Below are 10,137 nucleotides of genomic sequence, written 5' to 3'. Positions count from 1 at the left end.
ACCCTTATGTTGTATAAATAGGAGATGCACACTTTAACAAACCAATCATTTCAGTGCCAGGGTCTGCCACATGACTGTCGCTGAAATGATTGGTTCGTTTGGGCCCCCACAAAACAAGCTGGCAATTAATCTGTCCCTGCACAAACTGGCTCTACGGAGGCAAGATGTCGTCCTCATCCACCGATTCCTCACCCTCTTCAGTGTTGTGTACATCCTCATCCTCACAGAGTATTAATTCGTCCCCGCTGGAATCCACAACCACAGGTCCCTCTGTACGTTCAGGAGGCTGGTCTCCCTGGAAGAGTTGATAATTCATTTTATGAACATCATCTTCTCCACATTTTGTGGAAGCAACCTCCTACGCCTTTCGCTGACAAGGTTCCCGGCTGCACTAAACACTCTTTCGGAGTACACACTGGAGGGGGGGCAACTCAGGTAAAATAGAGCCAGTTTGTACAGGGACCTCCAAATTGCTTCTTTTTCCTGCCAGTACAGGTACGGACTGTCTGACATGCCTAATTGGATGTTGTCACCGATGTAATCCTTTAACAGACAGACGCACGCTTGTCGCTGCTGCTTTAAGGATGCAGGTGCGGCTACAGCCCACACATTTCACAAAGACAGAAAAAAAAAGAAGAATATTTTTATTGTTTGTGGAGCGCACTTTGAGGGTTACACCACCCTTTAAAAGACAGACACACGCTTGTCGCTGCTGCTTTGAGGATGCAGGTGGAATCTAGACGGGATTTGGAACCGGGGACACACTACCTCCATCAATTGTCTAAATCCCACTGCACTAATGGCGGATACCGGACCCACGTCTAACACCAACATAGCAGTCAAGGCCTCAGTTATACGTTTTGCTTCAGGATGACTGCTGTCGTACTTCATCCTCATCGCTAGGGACTGTTGGAGGGTCAATTGTTTAGTAAAAGTAGTGGTGTTCCTACTTCCTCTCTGGGATGATGAACAACTCCCAGCTGCAGCAACGGCACTAGGAGGAAGTGGTTCTTGATCTTTCCCTATTTTATTTTTATCAGAGAAAGTTTGGTCCTCCATTTATGTTATATTGATATTTATGTGCGGCTAAAGCGCACACAAACACAGAAAATATTTTTTTATTTTTGCTGGAGAGTAGTGCACTTTGTGGGTTACACCACCCTTTAAGAAATGAGCCAGCCGGCTCTTTACTTATGGGACACAGGCACACGCTTGGCGCTGCTCCTTTGTTGATGCACGTGCAGCCACAGTGCACACAATTCACAAACACAGAAAATATTTTTTTATTTGGTTTGGAGTGTACTTTGGGGGTTACAGCACCCTTTAACGGTCAAGCCAGCCGGCCCTTTACTTATGACACAGGCGCACGCTTGGCACTACTTTGTTGATGCACGTGCGGCTACTGCGCACACAATTCACAAACACAGAAAATAATTTTTTTTTTGGTTTGGACTGGAGTGTACTTTCGGGGGTTACAGCACCCTTTAACGGTCAAGCCAGCCGGCCCTTTACTTATGACACAGGCGCACGCTTGGCACTACTTTGTTGATGCACGTGCGGCTACTGTGCACACAATTCACAAACACGGAAAAAATAATTATTTTTTTTAGCACTTGGGGGGAGCACCCCTGACGGACAGAGCACCCCCTGGACAACACTACAGCACCCCTTTAGGACTGGGACACTGCACAGGACTTTGGAGTGGACACAGCCCCTATGGACAACTGACTGCACAACACAGTCCAGCCAGCCCCTATGGACTTTGAAGTAGTGGACACAGCCCCTATTGACAACAGCAGCACAGCACAACACAGCCAGCCCCTATGGACTTTGAAGTAGTGGACACAGCCCCTATGGACAACAGCAGCACAGCGCAGCACAGCACAGCACAGCACAACACTACTCTGCACTACACTACACTACACTACACTACACAGCCCAGCCAGCCCTAACTCCCACCCTCCCTCTTCACCGTCCACAGCCGAGTGAGAAAATGGCACCGACGCGGGTACCTTATATAGGATCCAAAACCCGCGAGACGGCGGGATGATGACGTTTTGCCTCGATTTCAGATCCGAGTCAGGGGGAAAAGTCGAGCCTGACTCGGATTGGCCTCGGATCGGGGGGGCTCGGGGGGGGTTCGGATTTCAGAAATCCGAACCCGCTCACCCCTAGTTCCCATACAGATTCACTGATCCCAGCAGCTTAGTTGCGGTGGACATTCTGAATGAGCATCTCACCTAAGACACTGGGGCCTCTTCAGCGGGATGCAGTCAGGAAGCCGACAGTCGAAATGCCGACTGCTGGCTTCCCGACTGTCAAATCCCGGCAGGGAACTAATGACAGGTGTCGATTTCCTGATGCCAGACGAAGGTTAGCCGAGCGCCGGGCGCGGACAGCTGCGGGGGGGGAGGGTTAGCGGCGGGGGGGAGGGCTCCCAGGGGGGACTTAGGGTTAGACACCCCTCTGGGAGGGTTTGGGTTAGGCTGGGGAAAGAGGGGGTTAGGCACCATCGGGGGGAGGTTAGGGTTAGGCACCCCCCCGGGAGATTTAGGTTTAGGCTGCGGGGACGGGGATGTAAGGTTTAGGCACTTAGAGGGGGGTTAGAGTTAGGCATTAAGGGGGGACATTAGGGTTAGACACCCCTAAGGGAGGGTTAGGGGGGGGAGTAGGGTTAGGGCTACTTACTGAAATTTGTTGTCGGGATCTTCACCCCTGCCGGGCTTCCAGCGTCGGGATTTGAACCATCGGCCATGCGGACAGCGGTAATACATACTGATTCCTCTTCAACTGTATACGAATTTGCAGTGTCTGACTAGGGCACGCCCAGAAATCAGTCCCAACACGCCAGTGTTTTTGTAGCCACCGCCCGTTACCTCCCCCAAATGCCGGCTGCCTGTCACTCACTTTGCAAATAAATCCTCTCTTCAGCTGCCGTTGCTAACCAATCCCTGCATGTGCACATGTGCCAGAGCAAGAAATGCTCCACTGCGTCAGACACTGACATTCTGTGCATCTCTGCACCATTCTCAAAGCCGCAGATGCAACCGCAGCAAAAGTGGTACACATGGACGCCGCTGCGACCAACTCCAACGTGTGCAGAAATGAGAGGTTTACATCACTAGTTTATCTACAGGTGAAGCAAATCAGCCTGTTTCCAGAATTAGTTGGGAATCTTTGCGAGGACGCATATCTGTAAAGCGCTGACTCTGTAAAGTACTGCGGAATATGTGTGCGCTATATAAATAACTGTTAATAAATAATAAGTAAAGTAATATCTGTGTCCACTATAGAATCAGGCCCAATGTGCTACATGTCAACTGTTAAACATGGGGTTTACAAAAAAAAAACATTTCAGGTACCTATATCAGTTCACTCTGGGCCTGATTCAGCACGGATCGCAATTGCAATCGCAGTTGCGTAATGGCACGCAATACTGCTACGAAAGTATGATAATGTCTGCAACACAATGCCGAAGTTCACATTGTTAGGTGAGCAATTATTTGTGTTGTTGTGATCGGGAGAAATGGTATTAGTATTATGTGGTGGAAAAGTGATGGGCGTTCCTGGCCAGTGACTCGGAGGTGGCTAGTAGTGCAGGCAAGAAGTTTAGTGGGCATATTATGGGAGTGCAGCGGGTGTGTCAATGCATAGGAGGCCCCTATGGCAGGTGTGATTTCATACCTCCCAACATTTCACTTCTCTTAACGGAAACACCTTGCACGCTGTAGGAACGCCCGAAAGGGAGGTGTGGCCTCATTGAGAGGGGTGTGACCTTGTGGTCCACTCCTGTTTTGTCACTCTGGGATCGTGACCAGCACTCATAGAGATGCTGACCTGCCCCCAGAGCCGCTCTCCGCACTGTGCAGAGCAGCGGTGTGTGCTCCCCCCAACTTCCTACCCCCACTGCGGGACACTGAGTCCCACGAGTGGGACACCTTGACAATCCCCAAAAAGTGGGACTGTCCCGTCCAAAGTGAAACAGATGGAAGGTATGGCAATTTTCGATATGACTGATGGTATTACAGCTGGCACGGGCGCTAAAAGTGTCCATCTCAGTCGTTGCACATTCAGCCGTACGGAAGTACACAAGAGAAGGAGTATGCATAAACTCACAGATGGACGAACGTCAATACACAATGCTGCGTTCACTTTTGTGTGCGACTTTGAATCAGGCTCTATGTCTGCTAGATCTAAAGTTATATAACAGAAGATATATGGACAGACACACACGGTTTAGTTTAAAGCATTTTATACTAAAGCTAAAACTTCAAAATTATGATACTAAATCATTTAATCAGTTCCATTAAGATTTTCCTGTTACTGGTTATTATAATGTAAATTATTAAAATCTTATTATCAACTGACATAAGCCGACAATGAGAGTTTTTATTTATTTATTTTTCTTTATAGTCAGAGACAATATTACAGTCTCAAAATTAAAATTTTTGTATTAAGAGGGGTTACTTGTGTATATAAAAAGCAGAGTGTATCAAGTTTGCAAAGCACAAACATATAATTATGACATTTCTACTGGTGCAAATTATACTGTCAAAATGTTTCTTACATTTTTAAATATTTGAGATGAGAGCTCTGCTGAGCTTGGTTTTCTCCTCAATACATAAAAGGATAACACCAACACAAACTAAAAATGTTGTTATAGTCAGAATAAAATGAGTTAAATTTAAATGAAATAAAAAAACATCCATTGAGGTCTCTAATGCCTGTACTGGTCCAACACCACTCTGCTCTCTAATCCTAAGGCCCAATACATCTGCAATTTATTGGGGCAATTCCCTGATCCCCATACCCTGCCTCAGGGCATCGCTGAAATCCAACAAGTTGGATTTCCCTGATTTGCCGAGCCCAACTAAAATATGATCGGGATCAGCAAATCGGGGATTTTTAACATGGAGAATGTCACCAATTCCCAGATGGATCGGCAATCATTGATGGCCAGCGATCAGCATTTCCAATCGGCAGATCGGCGGTTCTAGTCCGATCGGGGAATCGGTGAAATGGCTAGCAGATGTATTGGGATCTTTACATTAAATGTTAAGGACAGTTAAGGAGTTACAGGTTTTCACACACACTTGACTGAAACAGGTCAAGAGTTGATAGTAGAGAGCTGATTGCTATAGGAGCAGTATAGGCATTGAGAGACTTGTCAGATCAGGGAATTTGTTCATGCAAGGTAAATATAAATTATATTGGTTTAATACATTATCTATTTGGGTGTATTTCTTTATTATGGTGGTAGGGTTATAGGTTGAGTAAGTTTATACTTATAACTTGGCTATTTTTATTTTACACTTATTTACATTTCCTATTGTTATTATTTATTTAGGTATCGACTCACTTGTCTTTTTGGAAAATCTGGGGGACTGAAAGAAAAATATATTGATGACATTATAAAGCAGGAAAGGCCATTTTACAAAGGTGAGACATTTCAATATCATAATCTTCTACACATTTGGTTCGCCATTAAATTGAATTGTCACTCTGCACAGTGAGCCTCATGCAGATGGAATACTGCAATAGAGAACGCAGAGCATCCTGCGTGAAAACACTCTGCACAAGCCCAGAAAAGTGGGCGTACATATATGTGTCTATACAGGGCAGCTGAGAGTCCTGGCAGGGTGGTGCTGGGGGCGTGGCCATGGGAGGAGTGTGGCTACACTCGCTCATGTATTTGTGCTCTTTACTGTCTATGGTGGCGGCACACTCTGGGAGTGTGACCACAGCATAGTGGGGCCATGGCATAGTCGGGGCTTGTATAGTTTGCAACAAAATAAATGCCTGTAAGCAAGGCTGTAAGTGCAAATTGGACATGCGTTGTGTGATGCAATTACACAATGTATGGTGTACATCTGTGTGTTTGAATGTGCAAGGACGGAGACGCTCACTTTGAGCGTCTTTAGACACTATAATACAGATTGGTGCATCTTTAGACGCCACCATTGGTCGCATCATCGAATGTAGTACCAACCATATAGCAGGTATAGTTTTACCATCTGAGTATGGCCTCCTACGTGAATGATGAAGCATCTGCGTACGCCATTTTGGCAATATATGCCTTTTTTTGACCCACGCCCTGTTGACACCTGTTTCCAGTGCCTGTGTCATACTTGCCTACTCTCCCAGAACGGAAGACACCCGAAAATCTGGTGGCACTCCCGGCCGCCTGCAGGGCTGCCAGGAGGGGGAGAAAGCGGGTACTCTTTACCAGGGTCCGTGCCTGTCGTGCTGCTGTGTGATGTGCAGGGGAGGGGAGTGATCGTATTCACGCCCCCCACCGGATCTGACACCGGCGCCCACTTGTGCGGCTATGTTTTTTTAATGATTTGGAAGGAGCGGAGAGCCCTGGCTGCCTGTAAGAGAGGGCAAGTCTCCCAAACCTGCCGCCACCCACCCCACGAAATCCCCCGCACCCGTCTGCTTACCCGTTAAAAGTTGGCAGTCCGGGGGATGGAGGAGGCAATGACGTGATTCACACTCAATGACGTTATAGTAGCCCAGTCCCTGCTTTACAATGGCAGTAAACTCGGCACCACTCACCATTGCCGCCGCAATGCAATGACCAGTAGGAAAGTATGGCCTGTGGCAGAGGAATACCTCCCAACCCCCATGCTAATGAAAAACAATTTCACAATTATAGGACAGCAGTGTAGTCCATTCAGATTCTGAATGTCTCACCAAAACCCAGATGGTTGGGACAAGTGGTGGATGTTAGCTAGGAGCTATGATGTAAATACACCCTGGAGCTGGCCCTGGTCTCACCTAAACCCAGATGGTTGGGACCAGTGGTGGATGTTAGCTAGGAGCTATGATGTAAATACACCCTGGAGCACGGCAACCTCTAACCTGGAAATGTTAATGAACTTGATTATAAAAATTTTTCTTAATATTTTAAATACACTTAATCAATAAACATTAACTCCAGAAGCTCATAAAACAGGACTAAATGGTAAGAACGACATTTAATCTTTAAATAAACAATTACGTTTATTGAGCATATGGTGAACATTTAAAAACAGGAACATTTCCTGGTACTCCTCCTGGAATTTGGTAGCAGTGACCCCATACTTTCCACTGCAAATAAATCCACAGACAGGTTCGGAAGTGTGGAAGCCAGAGACTTATTGTGACTGATGTGAAAACCACATGACATTAGTCACGCTTCTTTTACACTATGATATGATGGAATATTTTAGAAATATATAAATAACATGTATAAATAACAAGTGCTGAAACCTTTGTGGACAGAGTCTCGCTGATGGATGCTTCACACAACGCACAACTGTTGGCTGCAGTGTGACTGTGTATTATAAATGATTATATGCTTTCCTGGTATGTCACTTTTGTCTGATACACATAGTATAGCACTGGGGGATCTAACTAAAGAAACAGGATAATGAAGCATATTATGGATCATGTATAGTAAGTTCTGGTTGATACTTGTTACTATATTTCACCTTTGCTGTTTTGCATGTTGCTAGACTTGTTAGAGCAAAAAGGTCAACTTTGCAAATACATGTCCCGGCCTAATTTATTGTGTTGGTTAGATGCATAGCATACTTGCCGACTCTTTATATCTCCTCTCCGGGAGCAGCCCAGAAGAGAAGATGTAGCTGACCACTTCAGGGCGGGTCCGGGTTCCTTTCTCATTAAGTGTTTTCGCGTAATTTAGCCCCATCCCCTCCATACGGAGCCGCGATTCCTGCCAATTATCTCCCCATCCGGTCCACTTCACTAGGAAGTGGGTTGGATGCAGGAGATCCGGGAACTCTTCCAGGGGTGCGGGGGGGGGGGGGGGGCCTACCTGAAAATTTGGGAATCTACCGCAAGAGAGTAGGTAAGTATGATGCATAGTAGTAGCAGAAGAGTGTAACTGTAGCTGGATCTTAAGTGGCATAGGGATCGTATTCAGTCCCCTGCATATTAGATTATAGATATTGTAACAAATTACCCTAGGGGTCCATTAAAATTTTTTTAGGAAAAACTGTCTGCTCTGACTATAAAAATTAACATTTCCTTTAAACTTCACCCAAGTCTCTTTTTAGATGTTTTTAATATTTAAATTTATTTAAATATATGGATTTTGGATTTTATTTAATTGTTTTTAAATTTTATACTTCGCTGCTATTAAATTGAAAATAATAAAAGTAATATTTTTACTGTATTAATGTCAGGACTGTGACTATTTCAGTACATAAAGATAGACTACTTTTGCCAAAGTTCCATTGTGGTTGTTGGAGGAGCTATCCTGCTTGCTGGCATGCTTCTCATTCAGGGGATAGAGTGTTAAAGTGATCATCTGTTTCCCTGGTGTCGTCAGGTTGTGGGATTCCTAGATTGCTCATTATTTCAAACCTGATTCCATTTGGGTCACATGTTCTGAAACTTCCTATGGATCACAGACCTCTAGTATAAAGCCTGTTACTAACTGTGTCTCAGTGTCTGTGCAACGTTGCTTTCAGGTCTTTTTTTGGACTCCTGCCAGATCCCCGCTGTGCCTGTGGATTGCTGTGGACTTTGGTATTTTCCAGATGAACTTCTGATGTCAGTTACCCGCTGCACTACAGGGCCCAGCATTCCTATTGCCTAAGTATTGTTTATTGCTCCATCACTGCAGTTTCACCATTTGCTGCACTATGTACCTTTGCATGTTGTCTTTTTGTTCCTGTGGATATTGAACTCAGCCTTGTCACAGTTGTCAACTGCACTGTTACAGTGTCATTTCTGCATCATGGGGCTCAACCCCGCTCCGAACCTTAGCCACACCACAGGGCTCAACCCTGCTACAATCTTCTCTGCATCACTGGGCTCAACCCCGCTACAATCTTCTCCGCATCACGGGGCTCATCCCCGCTACAATCTTCTCCGCATCATGGGGCTCAACCCCACTACAATTTTCTCCGCAACACGGGGCTCAATCCCACTACAATGTTGTCTGCTTCACGGTCCTCAACCCCGCTCCGAACTCTAGCCACACCGCAGGGCTCAACCCTGTCCTGGAATTTCATCGCATTACAGGGCTTAACCCTGCTCCGACTTCACTACCCCGCAAGGCTCAAGTTTGCATCATCTCTCACTGCACCACAGGGCTTGGCCCTGTCCCGGAACTATATTATTCTGCAGGGTCTGCTCTGCTCTGGATTTCCATTACTACAGGGTTCTACCCTGGCAAAGGTCCTCAGTGTCATTGGGGTTCCCTACCACATTAGTTCTTATATGTTAAAGACTGCATATATATATTTGAGGATTCTCTCCTATACTTACTATTGCATATGTGAACCTCTGTGCTGTTTGAGACTTTATTTGAGACCTTGCTGCTTATCATTCTTTTGTGAATAAATTCTATTTTACTTTTATCCTGTGCTTTATCCTCTGCACCTATTTCAGTTAATGGTTTGGTTTCGTCCACCTTTGGATTCATTAATGGTACACAACAGGGTTGCCCCTTTCTCCACTAAAGCATTAAAGTTAGTCCCTCAAAGTGGCTATAATATACAGTATAGAGACAATGTTCTATAGAATAAAACAGAACCCTTCCGATCCCTCCCACTGCTTTTTGAAGAAATCGTTCTGGACAGACAATTCTCAGGCTACAAAATTATTCCTATAATTGTATTCCTAAACAAGAGATGTGAAGGTTTCCCTGGGACAGATGTTCAGGGAAGTAGTTTGGGGGTCTATGGGGCCTATGTTTCACATGGTTTTTCTATGTAAAATTATGCAGCAACTGCAGTTGCTCCATAGTTTTTTGTATTGTTCCTATGTACTAATGGCACAATACAGGAGTTTTCACAAATCTTCAGCAAAGTGCTAATTAGCACTTCAGATACTTCAGATCACAGTCCCTATTATTATCAATAGGGACTACGCTCTGACCCCTATGTACTAAACTCCAAAAAGTGAAGCTCTTCGGAGTTTAGCCATCTTCAGAAAGTGTAAATTCCTTAAGCCTATGGAGGCTCCAGATGCACGAGAGAGATCTTTCAATCTTTCTCTCACAGCCCCCAGCTGGCTCCAGAAGCTGAGAGTGTCCGCATGTGCAGTGTCAGCTTCCCCCGGAGAAGTCTTTCACTTCTGTGAAAGACTTCTTCAATTTGCCGGGGTTGTAACTCACAGGGA

This window comes from Taudactylus pleione, unplaced genomic scaffold (assembly GCF_031769625.1).
Source record: "Taudactylus pleione unplaced genomic scaffold, aTauple2 ptg000421l, whole genome shotgun sequence".
NCBI classification, from domain to species: domain Eukaryota; kingdom Metazoa; phylum Chordata; class Amphibia; order Anura; family Myobatrachidae; genus Taudactylus; species Taudactylus pleione.
The sequence above is the reverse complement of the archived record's forward strand: the minus strand, read 5'-3'. Positions refer to the sequence as shown.